The 13,198-nt window shown below is 40.4% G+C and overlaps 1 protein-coding gene across 2 annotated transcripts in view; it reads right to left on the bottom strand.

Annotated features, from left to right (window-relative positions):
* Window positions 1-10,202, bottom strand: part of rims3 (regulating synaptic membrane exocytosis 3) — a 38,010-nt gene extending 27,808 nt beyond the window's left edge. The window contains exon 1 of one of the 2 annotated variants that reach the window (XM_056399356.1): window positions 10,001-10,202. The gene's annotated coding sequence lies outside the window, so the exon portion shown is untranslated. The remainder of the gene's footprint in view (window positions 1-10,000) is intronic. The other variant, XM_056399357.1, reaches the window with a different exon arrangement.
* Between the last annotated feature and the right edge of the window lie 2,996 nt (window positions 10,203-13,198).

Below are 13,198 nucleotides of genomic sequence, written 5' to 3'. Positions count from 1 at the left end.
ACAAGTTGTTGCTTTTAGACTTCGGTTGTTGTACGATAAACTGTAAAACGCAGTCATTGATGAGCATTAGTGGCAGCTAGTTAGAGAATATCCATATGAATTATTTTTTTAATGATCAGTGTTGAAGGCTAAGAAAAATGACCTATATTATCTTGACTCAACTTCTACTTCCTGTTGAAATTGTGGAGCTTTTGACCTATAAGACAGCTTGATGCAGTTAAAAGTTCTGGAACAGTGAGTAAGCATCCCTTTTCTAACTATGAAGTATGTATTCTTGTGCAGCAGACTCAGTCGAAAAAGTTGAAATTACGATTCTGAGTACTGAAGTTTCCCAATCATGTTTTAGCACAGCTATTTTTGAGTTTTTGTGTGTGCCTTTAAAACAGCATTTTTCAACTTTTTAAGAGTTTCTTATCTTATGCGGTATACTCCATAGATTATAAATCAAGCCTGAATATTTTATTTGATGTGGGGAATGGAGCAGCCTTGTCAATACGAAGTTAAGAAAAACAAACATTTGAAGTTCTATGTACAGTGGCAAGAAAATTAGTAAAAAGTAAGTAAACCCTTGGATTTAATAACTGGTCAAACCTCATTTGGCAACAGTAACCTCAAACATCTCTTCCAGTAGCTGCTGATCAGACCTGCACAATGTTCAGGAGGAATTCTGGAGCATTCTTCCAACAGCGCTGCTGCAGTTCACACATATTCTTAGGATGTCTGGTGTGAGCTCCTCTCCAGGTCTTTCTGTATTACATTTACTTTGATGTTTAGGGTCATTGTCCTGCTTTGTCCTGCTGCATCACCCAATTTCTAATGAGCTTCAAGAGGTGGACAGACATTCTGACATTATCCTGCAAGATATCTAGGTAAACCTGGGGATTCATTTTCCCCCCACAATTTTACTTCTTCATGAGATCTCTTTTTTTGCGAAGGCATGGTTCACATCAACATGCTTCTTGTGAACAGCAAACTCAAAATATCAATTGTGTTGTTTATGTGTTTTTCATAGTCACAGCAGCTCTAACCCACATGTCCAATCTTGTGTGATTGACTGGACTCCAGGTTTGACATCTCCTGACTCCAGTTAGCTTTTGTTAATGCCATTAGCCGAGGTGTTCACATGCTTTTTCCAGCCTACACTGTGAATATTTGAATTTTTTTGGATGGACAAGAACAATATCATGATTGTGGTATAAGTTAAAATAGATTGAATTTGTTTATAATTTTAACTTGGACTCTGACCAAGCTTTAGGACAAATCTTTATATGTATAAAGAGAATTCCAAAGGGTTCACTTATGTTTTCTTACCACTGTGCAGACGGTATCTAACTGCTGAATATGAATAGGGTTTGAATTAAAACAATCACCAAACCTAAAAGTGCGTTTACAAGTCTTTCAATCTGTAAAATCTGTAGTGTCAGTGTTGAGGATGCCACCATGTACCTGTCCCCACACATTGTTTTACTGGACCTAAAGGTAGACATGGAGCCCATCTATCTTCATCTCTGTGCTAGACAGCTCCCCTGCCATATGTCTCTGTGCTCTCTAACTTCTCATCTGAGAGCTCATTTATTTCTCCTCTCGTCAGCAAATTGCCCCCCCACCCCTCCACCCCCCCAGCCTGGTGACTATCAGCTCCTCCTCCGCACCTCGACAGCACCCGTCTCCATCCCACGCCGACGCCTGCTGTGTAAGATCTGGCCTCTAAATGTTTTTTTACTGTCAGTGTTTGAAAGCAAGAAAAATCCAGATCTTGGGGGGGGGGGGGGGGTGGTGGTGTTAAGTTCAGTAAGATGCAAAGACGGACATAGTTAGATATTAATATTTCACAGATTAAACTGGAAAAGCCAAAAAAGGACCAGCAAATGCCCCGAGTGGTTGGAGTATGCTTTGATTTAAAACTTTCTAGCAGAAAACACTTTGCAAGCTACAGTGTAGAGGACCAAAGCATGAACTTCAGTGTGTTTCAGCCCAGCTTGAGTGTCTACAGTCAGTATAATTTACTTGTAAGGTGATGCAGAGGAGCACAGGAGTGAAAACATGATCTCTCCTTTCAGTTTCTCCCATAAACACAAATGCCACAACCTTGTAATTAGATATGGCTGAGCGCTCCCATTAATGGTCTCTTTAAAGTTGCTCTCTGGTATGCAGGCCACACTGCCACTGCTGCTCTGTTAATTAACCTACAATTTAGCTGCAAAGTAGATGGTAAAGAGATACTGTGGGTCTGAGAGTCCTGTCAGGAAACGACAAACCAACAAACAGTAAAATCTGTCTTATTGTCATTTTTAACTTGTTCTCATTAATTGTTTTAACTTATTTTTTAATCCGTTTTTACTCATTGAATACACTTATTACTTATACTACTGCTTCTAGTTGATCATTTTTTTGTGTTCGTTGCTGGACGAGACTGGATGTGTATTTGCCAAGTGTTTTTGTCTGGTGCAAGCCACATTTCCCATGTGGGACAGTAAAGGGAGAAATGAGCTGAATCACAGCTAAATTAACTGCAGTAAATAAATAAATAGATAAAAATGTCTGTCAGTAATTTTTCTGTTGGTCATCATTTGTTATCAGTGAAATGTCATCAGATATCTAAAAATTCCAAATAATCACAATTTTTATCTTATTGAATGAGCTGTCTCGGCTACTGAGTTGTCATGTGTGGTTGCCTGAATGTCGTGTGTTTACCATGAAGAGTGTCCCTCTTAATTTGATAAAGGTCACCCTGCCTGAAACATGATAGCGTATTTTTAATTAAATTAAAAGATTTGATATTTTTGTTACAGGCCAAGTCTGCTTGTTTCATTTCTCCCAGGCAATTGGTATCAAAACCTAAACTACAGGATACAGTACATGCACTATAATGAACATATTTAAAAGCATGGTTTTGAAAATTATCAGTGAAAGCTGAAAAACTCTGGTGTGAGAACACGACAAAGGAGCACGTTTGAAAAGATCAAATCGGTGAGGGTTTCACGTCATATTTGTGTACATCTGTACATTTTGTTTGCATGTTTTACATCACACCGGCAGTGAGCAAGGTCAGGCAGGAGCTGTAATGCACTTCCTGCTGAGGCTACCATGGAAACTTCCCAGGTTATGATACTGTATGGCGCCTGCTGCAATTGTGTTTGGCCTGGTGTGTGTCTGATCTATCTCTCTGATTATAAGGGGTCTCTTAAGGCGAGAAAACAGAAGGCTGGTTTTGCCGCCCCACACACACACACACACACACACACACACACACACACACACACACACACACACACACACACACACACACACACACACACACACACACACCACACACACACACACACACACACACACACACACACACACACACACACACACACACACACACACACACACACACACACACACACACACACACACACACACACACACACACACAGGACAGTAAGAGTGCCAGGCTGTGGGACGACTGAGAGCCAAATGGATCACACACAAAATCACACACAGAGAAACCCAGCATAGTGCAAACACACATATGCTGTGCTGAATGTATGTGCCAGAATGAGGCAGAAGACAGAGACAAAATACTGAATGACAGAGAGCCTTGACAGTGATGTCTTGGCTGATGAACTTGAATTTACATCCAAATCTTCTGTAAAACACTCAGCTCTGACACAGATTAGATTTCACTATCACGTTGACAGAGAGAGAGTTCGGCGCATCAGAAACAAACTGACCAGATACGGTCACAGCACCATTAAATATTCACAATTTTCCTATTTCACACTTTGCAGAGCAATATTATGCCTGGAGAACATATACACACACACACACACACACAAACATCTGAATCAAACCATAACAGGCGTGAAATGAACAGAAAACGGAGTTCATAAGGAGCTTTCACTTTGCCTCTCCCATTGGCCCAATCCCATTTTTATCCAATAAAATCTTTAATGAGGCGAGTCATTGAGTCACTCCTTCTACATCACCTTGTGACAGCAGACATAAATCCGATCCGTCACACCATGTTTTCACACAAACTGCATGAATCGCGTTGAGTGAGCCACGTCAGGGAAGCAAGGGTTTAGATTTTCTCTATCAGAGCTACAATTAAAGGGTCATATTAGCCCGTCAGAGAACTGAAATGCTCAGTTAAAATATGCAACACACATACAGTGACCGGTGATGGTGCAGTAAATAAAACAGGGGAATAAGCTGTTACATCTTCTTATCATAAGCAAATAACAGTCATCTTTTTTACTAACCATTTGTCATAAAACCAAAATGAATTAAAGTACTTATTCAATGCACGCTTGAATTAAGTATGACACTAGCAGCTGCCGGTTGTGCTTACTGGCATCCACTGAGGCCAGTCTTCATTTCACAAGAACTAGCTGTTCTTTGTCAGCAGAACCTCCTCCTCCCAATCCACCCCCAGCCCCCCAATCATTGCCACGTTACCGTATACTACTACAGAATCACAGGCAGAGATTACTTTTACCAATGTGAGTAAATGTTTTTCCATTTAAACAATGTGTCATAAAGCAGGATTATGGTTTTAGTGTGCGTGCTGGGTGCCGTGAAACCCCCGGGCGCTGCTGTAAAAAACACTGTTCTTGTTCTTCTAATATTTATTGGCATTTGGCAAATGGCTTTTTGGTGAATTACCACCACCTTCTGTTGCATCAGCGTCACGTTCATGTTCATCAGTTGCAAAGTGATGTGTTCAGTTCACCATTCACCAAAAACATGAGCATGTTCATAAAAAAAACAGTCTTTTACGTTCATGCAAAACATTGACCACGGCTAGTGCTTCAGGATGCTAGTTCTGTAAATTCTTGTTGTTAAAATAATATTCCAGTAAACTATTGTTTTTTGTTTGTTTTTTAAATGAAACCTGTACTCGTAACCGTGCTGTTTGCTAATATTTTGGTATTAGAGCAAAAAAATAGCTTGGTATGAATTTACATACATAAAAGCTTTACGTTTGTTATCACACTAACACGTTAACCATTAAAGGATAATAATGTTTTATTACAACTTAGATCACAGTCAATTCTAATGGTTATGAAAATGTGGTAGGCTACTCACCAAACTAGTTGCTGAGATCTAGTCCAAAATTTCAGTAATTGATTTAGTGTGTACTGTGTAGTCTACAATGTGCAACTGATGGCCAAACCTATGTAAATAAAACCTGAGATGTACTAAATAAAGTAATAAATAATAAAAGACAACAAAGCTTAGCTTGTTTTACCCTCCACCTCTTTTTGGAGTTCATGAACCTGACATACAGGAAAAACACACACACACACACTTTTTGGAGGGTAAGTGCTTACCTGTTAATAGCAATAACAATTACATGAAAATACTTTATCAAGTGCCGGCATGAAGCCAGACAATGATAGCTATTAAATCACTACCCTGTGGAGTATCATTTCAAAAGGTCATTCACTCATCCCCGGCTTCCCCTATATTCCACGCTAATCCCCCCCTACAGCTGAGCTAGCAACACGTTTTCTTCTCAGCAGTGAATCAAATACCTTGTCCCGGATTTGAGCCAACAGCCTTTTGCAGTAGTGAGACCTCTCTGATATCATCACTTATCGGCCCTCAACCGTCTCAGCAGCTCACAGGGTTTCTCTACACACCACCATGGGAAATCTGGTGTGAAAATGAGCCACTGCCACTGTCTCTATGTTATCTTCTTTTTGTCCCTGCAGTGACACAGACTAAACAAACTCCCTCTAATTATTTTATTTATTTTCTTCAAATGCAAAAGTTGTTTGAGCCCAATTCCCAGCTGTTGCTCTTGGTGCACTACAAAGGTTGACCCTAAATGTCTTCTCGCTCTCATCTCTCACCAGTCTGTCCAGCACTGAACCATTCTCTTTGCGCCCTCTCCTCCTTTTCATCACCACCAAAAGAGGGATGGTGAAGTTACTCTGTAGGCAGCAGGGGGGTGGAGAGCTAGCAGAAAATAGAAAAGTAAAAAGGTGGAGTGGCTTGGCTAGAAGGAAAGTGGGTTAAGAGGGGCGTGATAGATGAGACTGGAAGCTTTCCTGACTCATGGCCTGCTTTCTCTGGTGACTAATGTGGTCAGTGACATCTCTCTCACTACCCCTCAGCCACCCCCTTCCATTTCTCCATCCCACCTGGGATGCTGGTAGCCAGCCTGGGGCGGAGTAACACACGGGATCTCATCCTACTTACCATGTTCGGATCACCAAGTCACAGCTTAGACAGCACGGGTAGTGCTGTGCTAAGGGGAGTTGGGGCTGCAACAGGCCTGTAAGGACATGGCCTGGGTCAAACAAAGCATGCCTTTCTGTCTTATTTACTTCTAAACCCCTAGAAGGGATGTGTGCATTGGAACATAGTCCGATCCTGAGGGAGGACAAGATAAGAGCTGTATATTTATCTCTCTGCCCACTTATGTTTTTACGACTTCTATCATAGGCTTTTATATGTGACCTAATTTTTTGCTTGCATGTTTGAGTGTTTGGATGATTTGTCAGACTGATAAGTGTTTATGGGTACAATATGCAGTTAGTCTGATTTGTTTGCCAATGTGTAATATTATATTATAATATTGTGAATCATAATATGCAATTATGTTGTCTAAATTAAAAATACAAAGTAATTACTAAGCCAGATTTCCGCCAGAATGACTTGTTGCAATTATCACGCAGTCCATTGTGAGGAACACAAACTACACTAAGTGACTGCAATTACCACTGATATTCTAATATATAACAATAGTGAGAGGTCTTCTAATTATTATCATGTCTCTTCTCTTTTACAGAATTTCAATCCCAGCAGATGCAGGTTGATAACACTGTTTATGTATGGTTATGACCTACATGACTTTAATGTTTGATGATATACATTTTACAAATGTGCATGAAGTCCTTTAATATGTAAGATTATCAGACATGCACACAAAATCCTGAAAGACCCTTCACACATTCTAAACTTTGAATATGAACTACTTCAGGGAGACATTACACAACTGTTTCAAGCTATCTTTCCCCCTTCTTCAAAACTACTCAACAAACACCAACTCAACCCTCACTCAGGACTTGTGTAGTTTTTATGCTCTGTAAATTTGATTTTATGGTTTCATGACTTCATACTTCCTTTTTATAATGTCCACTTATTTATTACATTCTATTTTATAAGACGGCCAATATTTACGCATCTTATGTAGGCAATTGCGTATATATCACTTTATCTCAATAGTGAATTCTTTATTCTATCTTTTTCAGTATTTATTGTTTTAAGGGGTTTAGCACAAAGGTCTTAGGCAAATTTCCTCTCAGGGAAAATAGAGTACATCTTATCTTATCATATAGGGACATTTTCTTGGAACAAATGGGTTTTTTCATCCTGCTAAATGGCCATATTTAAAGGCATACTGTCAGGCAAGACACAATGTCCAGTGATATGCATGAAAAAAATTGTAATAGATCAGAGAAAAAGCATGATTAGCATCATTGATGCGTAAGTTTTTTGGCTGGTTGCATATTTTATAAATAAAGTGAACTAAAAAAAACCCTGTGAAAAACACACATTTGTTTTCATATTATTAGATACTTCTTTTAGCAGGAAGAATAGCAGACTTTTGTCTACTTGAAAGGTATTTGGTTTCGCACACAAGTAACCCACATACATATAATGGAGGTCACCTTTTCTCCGGCAGCAGCCTAAAACACATATCAGGTTTTGAGTAGAATTGATTTTCTGAGGACTGCTGTTGCAGAGACCAGCATGGCTTAGAAAAAATATACTGGCTGCCAACTGGATGATCACCTGATGTTGTTAAATTTCAAAAATATAGGTCAAAACCCATTTTCTGGATGCAATTCAGTCCGAGTGTGAGTGTGCAAAATAATCTTATACAGGACTATAGTGTCTGATTAGCAAGTCCAGCAGCATAATACCAACCAGCTATTCACTTGCAACCACTCAGAGCCACTCTCTTTGATGATACATACCAGTTGGGCAGTGAATAGTGCATTACAGATTCTTGTCCACAGGTACAACAACACACAGATATAAAGATGCACCCAGACGCACACATTGAAGCCTGCTCATCACCATGACAAGTGTCTGCTCTGCCGCTCGGTTGTTTTCATTTTATTTTCATTTCAAAGACGACCAGGACCAGCTATAGATCTGAAGTGTGGTCAGATGTGTCAGTGCATATGTGAGTGTTTCTCTGTGTGCGTGCTGCACTGGACTTTACCGTTGCCCTTTTCCAGGTATCAATTTTGAAGTGTGTGTGTGTGTGTGTGTGTGTGTGCGAATGTGAGCAGAGGCTCTTTGATGGAAGATGATACAGTGCATAACGGTCAGGCTGGCCTTTCGAGTAGCCAGCTTACCTGATACTATCTGACGCATCTCTCTCTACCACTCAGACTCAAACCCATTTACTCGCAGACATATACACATATATTTCAGGTGAATATTTCAGAAGAGCAAGGACCTCTCTGCCCTCTGAACTCGGGTGCCCGACATCTCAAAGCTGCTTGGTAGCCACACCCATGCAAATGGGTGTGGCTACCAAGCTGTGACACAAATGCAAGAGATGTGAGCTGCGAGAGCTGTTTGAGGACATAAAATGGGATGACATTTTTCTTTCTCCATCTTTTCTACTTGTATAATATGCGGAATATGTGGAAAATGGCTTCTTCATTTAAATATTGGAGTTATTTGCATACATACATGGCCTCCCAAGTCAGTGTTGAGTCTCTATTCCAGTTTTTACTGTCTCAATGGATTATTCAAAGGATCAAGCGTGAGTCAGGCGAGGATTTCAAGAGTTAAGCACATGGATAATTATTCTCTTTCTCCTTAAATAGCACCTAAGAAAGCCCACTCCTTTAGTGCCGGTTAATGTAGTAACTCTACTTCAGACACACTGTTTAACACCAACAATTACACATGACAGAAATCTCAAACAGCTTTAAGATTGCCAGATTTTCTGAGCAAGATTCAGAGAAATCACATGAGCCCGAAGACACAGAATCTCTGGAGCCCTGGCACTGGTTTCTGTCCCCCATCCACAGGTGGGGAACGCAGTTTGAGCTGAGATCCGGACATTGTTGTGTGGTTGTGTGTGTGTACATATATGTGCGTGCGACCATCTGATATTATCTCACACCTCAGCATGCACTTGGCTTGACCTGAGCGCTGGCAGAGGACAGGCATTTCAAAAATATGCTTATTCTCTCCCCCACAGTCCCTCACTTCCTCCCCCTCCCTTTTACTGTCACCCTTGCTCACATGCGCTCACACAAACAAACACAATCAAAAAGGGGCAGGAGCGCATAGCTGACATATCCTGAGGCACCTTTTTACATCTTTGACCCCCCCACACAAACCTCCCACATGCAGATAACCAGCTAAAGTACACAGTTGACCTCTGGCATGGCTGAATTCTCTCCTTACTTGGGCTAAATCAATAGAGACAATAAGTTATTTCTAAAGCAACATTGGTAAAATTCCCTTTAGACCAAATTTAAATGCCCAAACTGGAAAAACAAAATCAACAAAATAAAGAAAAATTACATCTATAAGTATTTAGGTCACATTACAATCACTCCATTCAGCCTTAATGTGCATTATCTTATGTCATCTCTTGTAACCAAATCAATCCCTTTAAACAGTTAATGAGATTGTGAGAAGACATAAACCTGTAAACTGTAAGCCATTTTGGCAATGCCAAGCTTCTACTGCAACAAAGGTGAGAGGATACTAAGTCTTACCAGCTGATAGTAATCATCTAATCTGGTTACCATTACCTCTGACTGGCCTGTACGTTGTAACAATAAATACAAATTTAGACAAATTCAGATGACTGCCCCCTATTTTAAACCTGTTCCTCTTCTCACTGATAATCTGCTCTGCTATTAATTGCATTATTCACAATAACGGTCCACTGGCGCTATCATTGCCCCTGTGCGGAAATTGAGCACTTCGAGCCCTGCAATTAAAAAGGAATCAGAGCACTTACCACTTACAGCAAGGAGCGGCGAAGGCAAGGTGTGGGGGGTCGGAAGTTGTCAAATAATTGCTTGATTCTGTCGTATCTGTAAGAATGTCATCGTTTGGGTTTTATTTTTGCTGTGCTGGTGTGCGGACGGTGGTTTGCTGTGGACGGTTTCTCTGCTCGGCGCGGCTGGTCACACTGTATCCGAGGCGCGGTGAGAGACGCGCTGTGGAGAGGAGAGGGAAGGAGGAGGGAGGGGAGGGGAGGAGGGAGGAGGGAGGAGGGAGGAGGGGGGGGGGGTGGAGATGCGATTACTACTGGGCCTGGGTGCTTTTCAGCGGCATGGCAAGCAGCGACAACGTGTGGCCGTATGAGGCAAGCATGAGTAAACATACATTTCTTTTGTGTGAAGGAAAGGCGGATGGATCAGTGCATGAGTTAGACTCTGTTGGTCCGCAACAAGAACTTGCACATGCACGTCATCCTCTGCCTGACAATAATAGCTATTGTGGGCCTAGTCTTCATAGCACCTGTAAGCAAGGCTCAAAACCTGATTAGGGCAGAGGTACAGGACCGGGATCAATCCGCTATCTGGCCCCAGGGCAAAAAAGTAGGTCCCTACTGCACAATGTAGCCTAAATATGTGTAAGGCAGCATTAAATGTGGCGCTAAAGGAATAGTTTGCAAATTTGGAAAATATGCTTATTTGCTTAGTTAGTTTGAGTTAGTTGTCATTTAGGTATAAAGCTAGAGTAAAGGTTAGCAGCTAACTATCTTAATTGATCATAAACAAAAAGTCATTGTCAAGAAATAATCTGTTATATAACATTCAGCAAAACTGCAATTATTATTCTTTAACTTTGTTTTTTTATATAATTCAACAAATAAGATAAAACACGCTAATTTGTGAGCTTTAGGTAGGTAGATTTCTTACCATTGGACAAAGCTGTTTCTTTACAGTTAGTTATAAGCTAACTACCTGCTGTATGTAGCTTCATATTTGGTATAAAAGGATCTATTTGTAAGTTTTTCTATTGCTACATAGCCAATATTAGTATTAACAGCTGTTTACTTATCAGTTGAGAAGAAACGTTGCAAGTCCAGCATCAAATTTCATCCCTATACTCACCAAGAGCTTGTTTTGCTTCTATTTTTGTATCATTTCTTTTCTTTTATTGAAGATAGCATGCTAACCAGCTCTAATACTGAGTTACCATAGCTCCCAGTCTGGCCTGACGACATAACACTGCTCAGAGGATGAATTATAACCTCTTATATTGTAAACGCAACAATGGCTGAAGCTCTTGGCAAGACTGGTAAATAAATACCTGTTAATGCTAATGTATAGCAGTAGCAAATCTTACAAATAGCTTCTTTAGAGTTAACGACAGGTGTAGGGTTAAGAGTTATATTAATTATATAAATTGATTAATCCTCTCATTGAATACTCAGCAAGACAACAAATAAGCATATTTTCAAAAATGTCAAGTTATTCTTTTAAATTACTCTTATAGTCTTGACCAGTTGAGAGACTCCGATTTACTGGTGCATTTCTGCAAGAAAACATGAGTGAATCAAATCACTCCAAACTAACTGCCAAACAATAAAGAGGGTCTGTGGCTCCCATTGCACAGGTGGTAGTCCAGATTTGCAGAGGTGAAGAATACTTGATATAAAAAATTTTATGTAGGCTATATGTAGTGCCTGCTGATTGTCAGTATCCAACAGTTCTAACAGTGTGAAGTTTCTTCTATTAATCAACAGACTTACTGTAAAGCTATCTCATCCAAACATCTCATCATTGTGAAGTTATGAAAATTGACATTCTGAGAAACTGGATCACTTCACAGCAGAGTGTAGAGAAACAGCTGCTTTTCTTATGCAACTGAGAATGATTCACAAAACACATTACTACACTAAATGGGATTTTAAAGAATGGAAAAAGAGTGAGAGTGGAAATTTGTGGTAGTTATAGCCCAGTGCAAGAGTGAGAAGTTTGCTTGTTCTAACCTAGATAGCTGCTAAGCAATCATGGGCTCGGGTGGCTCCAGTGTTAAGGTTCACAGTTTTATCGACGGGATGTGCTATTGATATGTTTTTTCTGTTTCGGTATTTTATACAATACAGTTGTAGACTTGAAACTTGCTTTAGAGAAGTCATCCCTCACATTATTGCTGTCAAAGTTACATCATTGTAGCTCGGTCACCCCACCACAAATAACGTAACTTTGAAAAAAAAAATGAAAAAAAATGAAATACACTAAAACACTCAAAGCACGGTCTATTCCTGTCTGATGCGGTTCACAGATGCATGCGCACAGACACAGTGCTTCATTGTTTTCTTCTTTGCTCAGGGAGCATACAGCACAGTCTGCATTCACAGATAAAATGAATGTACTGGATGTAATGTAATGTAATTTTCTGCCCAGCACCTCAGTGCCACTTTAGTTCAAATGATCCAGGCCTCGCCCAATCTGGTCTCAAATACAGTACATATATCGTCACCTTCCTAAAATAATGGCCTAAGTCATGTTTTGACAAAAATGTTTTTTTTGCCTAAATCACCCCCTCATGATGCTGGCCACCTCTGGTAAAATCGCCTGAATCCTCAGTTGAGGGGAACATGCAATTCTACCCCCGGTTGTATAATGGCCTATGTCAAAAGTGTGACTCTTTTGTTGAGTTTTTTGTGTTTCCTGAAAAACCTGAAAAAATGACTTAGGCCATTATTTTAAGAGGGTGTCGATATGTTTTCCGTCCTGACAGTGTTCAGTCACTACAGTAGGTTATTACTGTCAACGCGGTGCTCTGATTCTAATATAAACCCATAAACATGTGTAGCACAGAAACTCAGGTCCAGACCCTTGCAGGTGAAATATGTGCCACTCAGTCACCCATGCAGCAAGCCACTCAAATAGGCACAAATTAGAGGCCTTGGATCAATGCCTTGTTTCCCATAGGCGAACCGCTGTGGCACAACACAATCAATTCTATCCTGGGATTCATTGTTCCAATTACTAAGCCTCGTTCTCTGCTGCAACAGTAAGGAGGGTCGACTGGAATCAGCCCCCATCAAACATTAATACCAGCGCTGAATCCGAATCAGCTCATCGGCATTCTGTAGAGAGGGGGGATTCAAGTGGTGGTAGGAGCATCTGTTGCTGTCATCAGCTGATGTAGTGACCAAAATGGCCGTGTAATAGCAATGAACACAATGTGTGTT

Source organism: Seriola aureovittata, chromosome 16, assembly GCF_021018895.1.
Source record: "Seriola aureovittata isolate HTS-2021-v1 ecotype China chromosome 16, ASM2101889v1, whole genome shotgun sequence".
Lineage (NCBI taxonomy): Eukaryota > Metazoa > Chordata > Actinopteri > Carangiformes > Carangidae > Seriola > Seriola aureovittata.
This window is presented reverse-complemented; position numbering and strand designations above follow the sequence as displayed.